General features: G+C 36.8%; 1 long non-coding RNA gene across 2 annotated transcripts in view; it reads right to left on the bottom strand.

Moving 5' to 3' along the window:
* Nucleotides 1-1,919: 1,919 nt before the first annotated feature.
* Nucleotides 1,920-11,787, bottom strand: part of LOC103506408 — a 21,491-nt gene continuing 11,623 nt past the window's right edge. The window contains exons 2-3 of one of the 2 annotated variants that reach the window (XR_003390701.1): nt 2,185-3,399; nt 1,920-2,107 (exon numbers count right to left, since the gene is read on the bottom strand). This is a non-coding gene — a long non-coding RNA (uncharacterized LOC103506408). Of the gene's footprint in view, nt 2,139-2,184; nt 3,400-11,787 lie in introns of both variants that reach the window. The other variant, XR_541217.2, reaches the window with a different exon arrangement.

The raw sequence follows: 11,787 nt of genomic DNA, 5'->3' as shown, positions 1-11,787 counted from the left end.
AAAGAAGAATATTAGAAACACCGATAAAGATCAAGATCATACAGAAGAAAAGATAAAACAAAAAGATCATACAAATGAAAATAAGATAAAATACAAAAAAGAGCATGCAAAAATAAAACACACAAAGACCAGAGAGAAGAAAACAAGATATACGTATAACACATAAAGAGCATGCGAAAGAAGAAGAAAAAAGAAGAAGAAGAAACACCGATAAAAATCAAGATCATGCAGAAGAAAAAATAAAACAAAAAGATCATACAAATGAAAATAAGATAAAATACAAAAAAAAGCATGCAAAAATAAAATAAAACACACAAAGACCAGAGAGAAGAAAATAAGATACACGTAGGTATAACACATAAAGAGCATGCGAAAGAAAAAAGAAAAATTAAACATAAAACATATAGGCATCTAAATATCATGTAGAAGAAAAGATAAAACCAACAAAAAAGCATACAAATGAAAATAAGATAAAACACAACAAGAGCACGCTAAAGAAGAAGGGGAAGAAAAAAGAAACATAAAGGTCAAGATCATGCAGAAAAAAGATAAAATAAAAAGAGCATACAAAAGAAAACAAGATAAAACATAAAAAGGTATGCAATATAAAAATACAAAAATAATTTCACAAACAGGTATTGTTTAAATGGAATCACACAAAAGAGCATACAAAAAAGATAAGATAAAACACAACATAAAGAGCACGTAAAAGAACAAGACAAAATTAATTGCACAAGGATGGAATCATACAAAAAAAGCATGCAAAAGAAAGGGAGATGAAACTCAAGAATAGCATGAAAAATAAATACGAGGGAAAAAATATACAATTCATTATTAAATGGATACATGCAAGATTATCAAAAGAAAGAGAACACGAAGAACAAGACAAAATTAATTGCACAAGGATGGAATCATACAAAAAAAGCATGCAAAAGAAAGGGAGATGAAACTCAAGAATAGCATGCAAAATAAATACGCGGGAAAAAATATACAATTCATTATTAAATGGAATCATGCAAGATTATCAAAATAAAGAGAACACAAGAGAATACTTGTACATAATCGTAAAACACATAAAAAAGAAAAAAATCCAAATCCAATTTATTAGTTCTGTTAACAAAATATATTGTTGCTAAAAGGAAGGACATAAAGAAATGCAAAGTACTTATACTTACAAGTTGCGTAGTGTAAAGCATCTCAAAAAGTGAAGAAATTAATAAGACAGACTGTCTTAGACAGTGGTGAGAAGAAATACAAAAATATTTTGAATGAGGCATACATGATTAGGAATGTTTATTAAAAGATTAATAAAAAAACACATAAACAAAATAAGTGCGTATTCAATTAGATAATTATAATTATTACAATGACAACTACCTACCTACGGGTATTAAAAACACAATACAGACCTACTCATACCATTATGTACAAATCATACCATAATCAAATAATCATACCATTATGTACAAAATAGACTTATTAGATGATTAGATTGATTAGGTAGATACTCAGTACTTACCTAAGTTCTAGTTTGGTAGAATCATTCAACAGAAGGTATGTATGGGTACCTATAAACCTAGGTAGGTATAATACATAACTACTCACTATTATTATTTCAGGCCTAACCATAAAATTACAGAGAAAAGAAATCACATTGGTAAATTTACGATTAGAGTGTTTTGGACTTATCCATGCAGTGCACATAGGAAAAAAGAAAAAACTATAGCTGAATAGTGAATGAACAATACTTACCTACAAATTACGTAAAGAGACAGACCAAGAAGAAAATAAATCTTAGAGAACAAAAGATAAAACAAACAATTCAGAAGACTAAGGAAAAAATGATATGCATTTTGTATTAAACAATAAAATAGTGGACAGTGGTCAGAAGATAATGATCATGCAATAAATGCGTAGTGTAAAGCATCTCAAAAAGTGAAGAAATTAATAAGACAGACTGTCTTAGACAGTGGTGAGAAGAAATACAAAAATATTTTGGATGAGGCATACATAATTAGGAATGTTTATTAAAAGATTAATAAAAAACACATAAACAAAATAAGTGCGTATTCAATTAGATAATTATAATTATTACAATGACAACTACCTACTACGGGTATTAAAAACACAATACAGACCTACCGTATTCAATTAGATAATTATAATTATTACAATGACAACTACCTACCTACGGGTATTAAAAACACAATACAGACCTACTCATACCATTATGTACAAAACATACCATAATCATACCATTATGTACAAAATAGACTTATTAGATGATTAGATTGATTAGGTAGATACTCAGTACCTACCTAAGTTCTAGTTTGGTAGAATCATTCAAAAGAAGGTATGTATGGGTACCTACCTATAAACCTAGGTAGGTATAATACATGACTACTCACTATTATTTCAGGCCTAACCATAAAATTACAGAGAAAAGAAATCACATTGGTAAAAAACTCATCAAAACAATAAATTTACGATTAGAGTGTTTTGGACTTATCCATGCAGTGCACATAGGAAAAAAGAAAAAAACTATAGCTGAATAGTGAATGAACAATAGGTACTTACCTACAAACTACGTAAAGAGACAGACCAAGAAGAAATTAAAACATAGAGAACAAAAGATAAAACAAACAATTCAGAAGACTAAGGAAAAAATGATATGCATTTTGTATTAAACAATAAAATAGTGGACAGTGGTCAGAAGATAATGATCATGCAATAAGATGCATGAACAGAATATGAAGCAGGCAAACAACATAGAACTGACCAATCAAGATAATAATTAATAATAATTGTAGATAGGTAATAATAAACAATTAATAGATGGAAAGATAGCAAACATCAAGCGATCACAATGCAATACGAAAACGAAAATGCAATAAAAAGTACGAAACACAGTTGGTGCGGTATAACATGCAGGAAGATTTGAAGAAGGTACCTAAGTAGGTAACTACCTACTGAATAAATAAATATATTTAAGACTCACCTAGCATTCGATAGGTACCTATCGTAAAAAAAAAAAAAAAATTCAAGGTTACTGTATGAGTGACTAATAAGCTCTTTAGTATTATACCCTCCATTCGACGACAAGCTACTCGCATACTAACACTAACCTCACCCAGAATGAATAGGGAAAAGCCATTAGTACGTGATTGTCCAAATGGTCACCCATCCGGACATCAAACACACAGAACGTTGCTTAACTTGAGTGATCCATTGGGAACTGGTGTATTCACCGTGGTATCCGCCTCATCGCTGGCGACAACATTCTCATGTTTTTCATGGTACAGTCGAACCTGTCTAAGTGGGAAACCTGGATAACTGGGAAAAAATCGTGGCCCCTCCATGGCAACCTTTCTAAGTAGGACACTTTTTTAACTGAGAAACCTGGATCAGTGGGAACTTATACAGGTTTGACTGTAATATTATTTGTAATTTTGTACTCAAAGTGGCCTCCCTCTCTTTCGTTCCGGCTCTATTTTGAAATATCCCAATTCCGAGCTACACAAGACGGTCTATAAAGCGGGATTCGTGCTATCCCAGATGACCATCACCCCGACGTTGTGACGTCTATGATTTGAGTTCATTCTTATGATTTGAGTTCATTCTTATGATTTCAATATTATTTGTACTCAAAGTGGCCTCCCTCTCCTTCGCTCCGGCTCTATTTTGAAATATCCCAATTCCGAGCTACACAAGACAGTCTTTAAAGTGGGATTCGTGCTATCCCAGATGACCATCACCCCGACGTAGTGACGTCTATGATTTGAGTTCATTCTTATGATTTGAGTTCATTCTTGGCGTTCTTGGAGATTCGGAATCCAGAGAATGACGTCACATGTATCTCAGCATCCTGAGTGGTAAGTAGAGCGCCACTCCCCTCTGTCCAGACACCCAGCTGATCTCCTACCGCCAGATCTAGGAGGACGAGGTTCGAACCCCCGCCCTTGGGTGTGGAGATCACCGGGGACCACGCGGTGGAGTTATCACTGCTGGAGTGCTTCTTGAGAACCAACCTGGGGAGGAAATGAGATGTAGATTATAGTGGGGTCTCACGAAATAGGTAGGTAGGTACTTATGCACCTTAATACCTACGCGACAATAAAATTAGTATAAGTAGGAAGACAAGAAGGTGCGAAGTTAGGTACTTCTCTTCTTTTGTTTCGTTCCACGTTGCATACTCAAATAAATATCAGGCGTTCATAAAAATTGAATTTGCTTAAACTTATTTTCATGTTTTTCGGGTCATTCTTAGTTCACATAATGGAGCAGTTGCAAATGGGTAAAAGTTATAAATACCTAAATGGTCGATTCCTATGTAAAAAGTTGGGAAAAATCCAAATCTGAGGTCAAAACTCCGGAAAAATAACTGTAAAAGGTCGAAAATTCAATTTTAATTTTCCGTTCTAATGAAAGAGTTCAAATATGTATGTGTGACGTCAGGCTTTACGCAGTTGTTTTTTTTTTTTTGTCCGTTAGGTAGCGCCACTATGCAAGCGCGCTAGCGCAGGAGCAGAAAGAAATGCGCAGAAACGTATGCGTACAAACACATTGATGCGTTGCCTGCGAGAGAACTTTGCTCGGGACATTTGATGTGACGTCATCGCCTACGGGATTTCAAGAACGGATTTCAATATTCTTCAGCAAAAAACTGACCCAGGAATCAAGCGATTTCCTGTTTCAAGATTAAGATAAGTACATATGAGATCTGATGACTGTTAATGAGCGATGTAAACATCTGACTCCTACTCATTATGAGTCATTTGCTCATTAGATAGAGGATAGAGGTGTTGTGTTTATATTTGGTCCCGGTCATGATTTAACTGCCAAGATGATTTTAATCTCATAGCATCGGTTTCAAGAACGGATTTCAATATTCTTCAGCAAAAAACTGACCCAGGAATCAAGCGATTTCCTGTTTCAAGATTAATATAAGTACATATTATGAGATCTGATGACTGTTAATGAGCGATGTAAACATTTGACTCCTACTCATTATGAGTCATTTGCTCATTAGACAGAGGATAGAGGTGTTGTGTTTATATTTGGTCCCGGTTATGATCTAACTGCCAAGATGATTCTAATAGGAAATTAGGAATCAATGAACCTCTGTGTAGCATTAACTTTGTAAACAAAAACCGATTCTAGTTCTACCATTGTTTCTATCGCAATGCCATTAATTTATGTCCATGCAACAAACACCGATAGCATGTTGAATGCTCATGTTCCTCATGGATCACTGATGTTAAGCAACGACGCGCTTGGTTGGTATCCGGATGGGTGACTATCAATATCTCGGCAATCGCGTGCTTCTGGCTTTCGCCAGTCCCACTCAGACTTACTGAGTTTAATAGTCGCCTTGTCGCCGGACGGAGAGTAATACATATTGTCGTCAGTAATAACCTTAGCAGTTACATACACAACAACAACAACAACAACAACAACAACAACAACAACAACAACAACAACAACAACAACGACAACAACAACAACAACAACAACAACAAAAGGGGATGAAATGGTGTTATTCTCTTTGGTGGGCCTCAGGCATGAGTATTTTTTCAACTTTAAGTTAAATAGTGACAAAATCCTACCTATACCTACTTCCGAGACTTAAACCCGTGTATACCTACTTCTATTTCTAGGCAATCTCTCAATACTTGGACCAAATGACAGCTACATCACAACATCATCTATTACTTACTATTACTACGCTACTGTGGTATAATGAGGAAAATATCCAAAATACAAAAGATGTACGAGTACTACGAGTAGGTAGTTTAGGTTTACGCGTAATCATAATAATCACGCACAGATTATTTGAGGTTTGAAGGTAATCGTTAATGATTTTATTCTGTTGGTTAGTAGGTAGGTACCGATAGTTATTTTTTGTTGATTGGTTGCCTGTGTAGGTAAGGTAACTATTGTTCTTGTGTGGGTAAATAGCTTGTAACTATTATTCGTCTGTAAATAGCTATCGAATACTGTTTGTGAGAACTGCCTGTAATTATGAACTATCACCAATCTGGCTGAGTTTTGCCTATCCTGGGATGGCTGAGTTTTGCCTATCCTGGGATGGCTGAGTTTTGCCTATCCTGGGATGGCTGAGTTTTGCTTATCCTGGGATGGCTGAGTTTTGCCTATCCTGGGATGGCTGAGTTTTACCTATCCTTTCCTCTTTCTTTCTTCAATTTCACAATAGTATAAGACCACTTCAGTTTACGAGTAGTTCCCTCTGTCTGTCAAACCTCTCTCTCGCTCGCTCTCTCTCTCTCTCTTCGTAAATTGATTTAAAATATTGGATTATACTCTTATTCAGGGCACTTGTGACTCCAGTACAAACTAATTATTAGAAACCTACGTACGTACGTACTCTCTCTCTCTCTCTCTCTCTCTCTCTCTCTCTCTCTCTCTCTCTCTCTCTCTCTCTCTCTCTCTCTCTCTCCGTAAATTGATTTAAAATATTGGATTTTACTCTTATTCAGGGCACTTGTGACTCCAGTACAAACTAATTATTAGAAACCTACGTACGTAAACCGTTAGTTATGTGTAGCTGTAGCTACCCCGCCATCCACTTCTAGTTATCACAGACATCTTATCTGAATATCACATCAATACCCGCCTTATAGTGACGAACAAGAAAATAACTGGACCCACTTCTAGTTATCACAGACATCTTATCTGAATATCACATCAATACCCGCCTTATAGTGACGAACAAGAAAATAACTGGACTTTCCTAGTTTCCTCAACACATCTGGACATGGAATATTTTGTCCAATAAATTTTGAGTGGGCACCTTACCTCATAGCATCGGTTTCAAGAACGGATTTCAATATTCTTCAGCAAAAAACTGACCCAGGAATCAAGCGATTTCCTGTTTCAAGATTAAGATAGGTACATATTATGAGATCTGATGACTGTTAATGAGCGATGTGAACATTTGACTCCTACTCATTATGAGTCATTTGCTCATTAGATAGAGGATAGAGGTGTTTTGTTTTATGGTCCCGGTCATGATCTTAACTGCCAAGATGATTCTAATAGGAAATTAGGAATCAATGAACCTCTGTGTAGCATTAACTTTGTAACTAAAAACCGATTCTAGTTCTACCATTGTTTCTATCGCAATGCCATTAATTTATGTCCATGCAACAAACAGCGATAGCATGTTGAATGCTCATGTTCCTCATGGATCACTGAAGTTAAGCAACGACGCGCTTGGTTGGTATCCGGATCAACATCCGGGCAATCGCGTGCTCCTGGCTTTCGCCAGTCCCACTCAGGCTGACTGAGTTTAATGGTATCTTATCGCCAGATGGAGAGTAATACATACTGTCGTCAGTAAAAACCTTAGCAGTTACATATACAGTGTGTCCACTTTTAATGTGCGCCATAGGAAAAATACATGTAAAAACAGTTTTTCTTGTCTCAAAAGTCCCCATTAAGTATTTTAGTTAAACCAAATATGTTAACTCATGTATTTTTATCTGAGGAATTCACTGGTGGTGATTTCATACACCTGGGACTTACAGTTAAAAAGTTAAGGGTTCGAAATCCGAGAAATGTGTTATGTTTGAAACTCAACATTTGTGTACAATTGGATACTCTATTTTATGTATTTTTTCACGAGAAATCGATTGGTAATATTTTCAATTACTTGGGGCTTACAATTAAAAAGTTCTGGGTTCGAAACCGAGTAATTGATGATTCTCATGAAAAATATAACTGTCCAAATGTATTTTTTTCGTAAAGATCGTCAAAAATAATAAATAATCCGAAAAGATTTTTTTTTTAAAAAGTATTTCTTCTCTAAGAAATTCGTCCCCAAAGTGTGCGCGGGAAAAATAATGAGATTCAAATTTTTAAAGCGTAGGGACGCTTGGCAACATTGCGTGGGACGTAACCAACCATGAAAAAAGAAATTCTTCTGGCTCTTGCTAATCTGATCACATCGTTTTCTTTGGTTTTTGCGTTTTGTATCTGCTAATTTGACTGTTTTTCTGAGTATCCTGTGGTGGTGTAGAGGTCAAGGCGCTCGACTGGTTAACAGGAGGGCGTGGCTTCAATCCCAGCCGAGGTATGCAATACTCATAAACTCATAAGGTACAAATCTATTTATTTTATGTTTTCGTGGGGTTTAATATAAGTTGCATACCCATAAGTACCTATAGGTTATATATCTAGGTACCTAATAACATTTTAGTTTTCTTATGCTGACTAATGCAAGTACCATTTCACGGCTTAAGATAGGATCTGCCTACACTTTTGTTTTATTTTGAGGACCAAAACAATTTAGTACGTACTGCCGGGTTCTATATTCTATTCTATTCTATTTTCTATTCCAAAAGAAGTATTTACATGCGAGAAGAGTAGGTAGGTAGATGATGTTTTAAGAGGATTAATATTTGAAGTTTTGCAATCAGAGAGAGAGAGATGTGAGTAGGTGATCTTGAGGTATCAATGAACTCTATGTTGAGAGATACATTAATGATTGTTCAAGTTATGTTCTAAATTGAGCACCTAATTCACCTGTGGGCGTATAAAGAATTTGTCACAAAATAATAATGCACCTATTCCGGATTTGATTCTAGGCCGGCTGACCAGTAGTACCAAAACAATTTAGTACGTACTGCCGGGTTCTATATTCTATTATCTATTCTATTCTATTTCCTATTCCAAAAGAAGTATTTACCTACATGCGAGAAGAGTAGGTAGGTAGATGATGTTTTAAGAGGATTAATATTTGAAGTTTTGCAATCAGAGAGAGAGAGATGTGAGTAGGTGATCTTGAGGTATCAATGAACTCTATGTTGAGAGATACATTAATGATTGTTCAAGTTATGTTCTAAATTGAGCACCTAATTCACCTGTGGGCGTATAAAGAATTTGTCACAAAATAATAATGCACCTATTCCGGATTTGATTCTAGGCCGGCTGACTAGTAGTATGATCAATAGATCAGTTGCGCTTACTTGGGTGATGTTTCAAAGTCATAGAGCAGGAAAAATGAGGAATTTTTCTTTTTCTTCTACGACTTCTAAATACCGAGATAAATCGATTAAAAAAATGCCGGTAAATCGTGAACTTTGACGTCACGGCATCGCTCCCGTAGGCGATGACGTCACATCAAATGTCCCGAGCAAAGCTCTCTCGCAGGCAACGCATCAATGTGTTTGTACGCATACGTTTTGATTTATTTTGGGAGGAACGACTTGGCGGGGTCTTTTTTATGCCACGAAGTGGTATTTTTTGGGGGGATTATCATTATGTTTCTCTTTGTAAAGCTACAATAAGATAAAAAGTTGCATTGCATAACTTTATGTTTTGGCTGAAACCAGAGCTACTTGCAGTGGTAATGGTAACAGTGAGATGTGAGTAGGTGATCTTGAGGTATCAATGAACTCTATGTTGTGTAGGCCCAGAACTTTAGAGCCTGAGGTGAAATAGCGAGGTAGAATCAATCATCATATCCATTTTTTCCATATTTTTCTAATTGGGTAATTACTACCTACACATTGGTGAAATATGAAATTCTTCACATCATCATGGGTATTTTTATTCAATTTTTCAAGAGGTTTGAAAGTAAAGTGAACTGTAACAGCGGAAGTCTTATCGTCCCGAAATTGAAGAGAGGAGAAGAGGGTATAGGAGAAAGGCTGGTTTTATAAGGATTAATCGGGATGGCTGAGTTTTGCCTATCCTGGGATGGCTGAGTTGTCCCTATCTTGGGACGGCTGAGTTTTGCCTATCCTGGGATGGCTGAGTTTTGCCTATCCTGGGATGGCTGAGTTTTGCCTATCCTGGGATGGCTGAGTTTTGCCTATCCTGGGATGGAGTAACAGTGATTACATTTGGGTGTAGACGCTTCAAGTGTTTGCCACACAAAACATTAAATGTACTACATTATGACATTAAACATTATGTACCTTAGAGTGGGTTTGAACCCAGTACCTCTGGTCTACCTTGAAACTTTCACCCTTCTCTATTGGTTAGCTGTTGCTACTTCTCTTAAAGGTAAAGGTGTCTACACACGACAAAGAGGTCAATCCTAATCTAAATAGGTGTTCACTAGAGTGGGTTTGAACCCAGTACCTCTGGTCTACCTTGAAACTTTCACCCTTCTCTATTGGTTAGCTGTTGCTACTTCTCTTAAAGGTGTCTACACACGACAAAGAGGTCAATCCTAATCTAAATAGGTGTTCACAAATACATTATGACATTAAACATTATGTACCTTAGAGTGGGTTTGAACCCAGTACCTCTGGTCTACCTTGAAACTTTCACCCTTCTCTATTGAGTAGCTGTTGCTACTTCTCTTAAAGGTGTCTACACACGACATACGAGTATTATCTGAAAGTTTAAATGACCTGAAATGAAAAAGAGTCTAAATCCTAATCCAAAACACAGTCCATTTTGTGACTCTGCAGAATTTCCATCAAAATCCATTGCACGAATCCACGAAATGGACTTGTCGTGTAAAGCGTGCCCCCAGTCCAAGAACAGCGATGATTGCATCGAGCAATCGAACATTCAAACAAACATCTAAACCAAATGCAAAACGGCCGAGTTAAAACATAGACCTCACTATGAATCCTTGTACTGTGTAAACACTAAGTACCTATTATTTGATTCCAATCCGTTTATACTGAGAAGCTAATGAATAGAAGCATCCTCAACGGAGCCTTGACCATAGTACCGGCACTCTTATTTTACTCAAATCCGTTTATAGGTACTGAGGACAATGGACTGATCGCTCGTGTTGTACGTAGGTATGTAGGAACCTTTACATTCATTTACATCTAATCCAGACCAAACCATGTTGTTGTGTTCAATACAGAAATGGCCAACCTTGAAAACCAGGTTTAGCCAAAGTATACCTATCACCTACCTATGTACATGGCAAAAATAATAAGATGCGGGTGGTATCAATGTAATGAAGCCATGTTTGGATTTTACTTTTCCAAACATGGCTTCATTACATTGATACTTTTTTACCCCACCTTTCGTTCATTTTGAGCGAACATTTCGCAACATGCATTTTCGTTCTGAGGGACATTTTTTTAAAGAGGTTTGATAAAGGGAACGGTAACTGCTAAAGTCTAATCGTCCCGAAATTGAATAGAGAAGGAAGATAAGAAAGGAAAAAGCCAGCCGTTCCGCGAGAACGAACATGTTCCGTTTAGGATAAAATCCTCCCCAGTCAGCTCCCATGGCGTATAGTGGTCACTGCACTCGCCTTGCACGCGGGAGACCCGGGTTCGATTCCCGGCGGGGTCCAGAGCGTCTAGATCTAGGCTTCTTACTCTTTTTTATGATACTTGCGCCGGCACAGCCGCGGGACCTCCATCCATGACAATGGATACTGCATGGAATGAATATGAATTGGTGCCATACATGCAGTCTTTTTCCTCGATTAGTGTCAAAGTAAAGAGGTAGTCTCAGGCGGTAATCGGGCGCCTACAGCTAAGAATGGGCGCCTCCTAAGATTACATTTTTTTTTGTTTTTTTTTTTTTTTTTTACCATTTAACGTCAAAGAAACACAATAATACAGTGTTGAAACGCACGAGTGACGTCTTAACATCCTAAGAAAGGGCTTTATTTCATAGAGTTAGTTAGAGATTGTTGGTACTAATGGATGGGTACGACCGTGCCAGCGATACGCGTAAAATGTACAGGTAGTTCGATGAGTAAAAGGGAGTGCTCCGACTCACCCGGGGCGTTGTGCGGTCAAGTGGCCCTAAGTTAGTAAAACGTACCTATGTGTTAAAGAA

This window comes from Diaphorina citri, unplaced genomic scaffold (assembly GCF_000475195.1).
Source record: "Diaphorina citri unplaced genomic scaffold, Diaci psyllid genome assembly version 1.1 scaffold234, whole genome shotgun sequence".
Classification (NCBI taxonomy): Eukaryota; Metazoa; Arthropoda; class Insecta; order Hemiptera; family Psyllidae; genus Diaphorina; species Diaphorina citri.
This window is presented reverse-complemented; position numbering and strand designations above follow the sequence as displayed.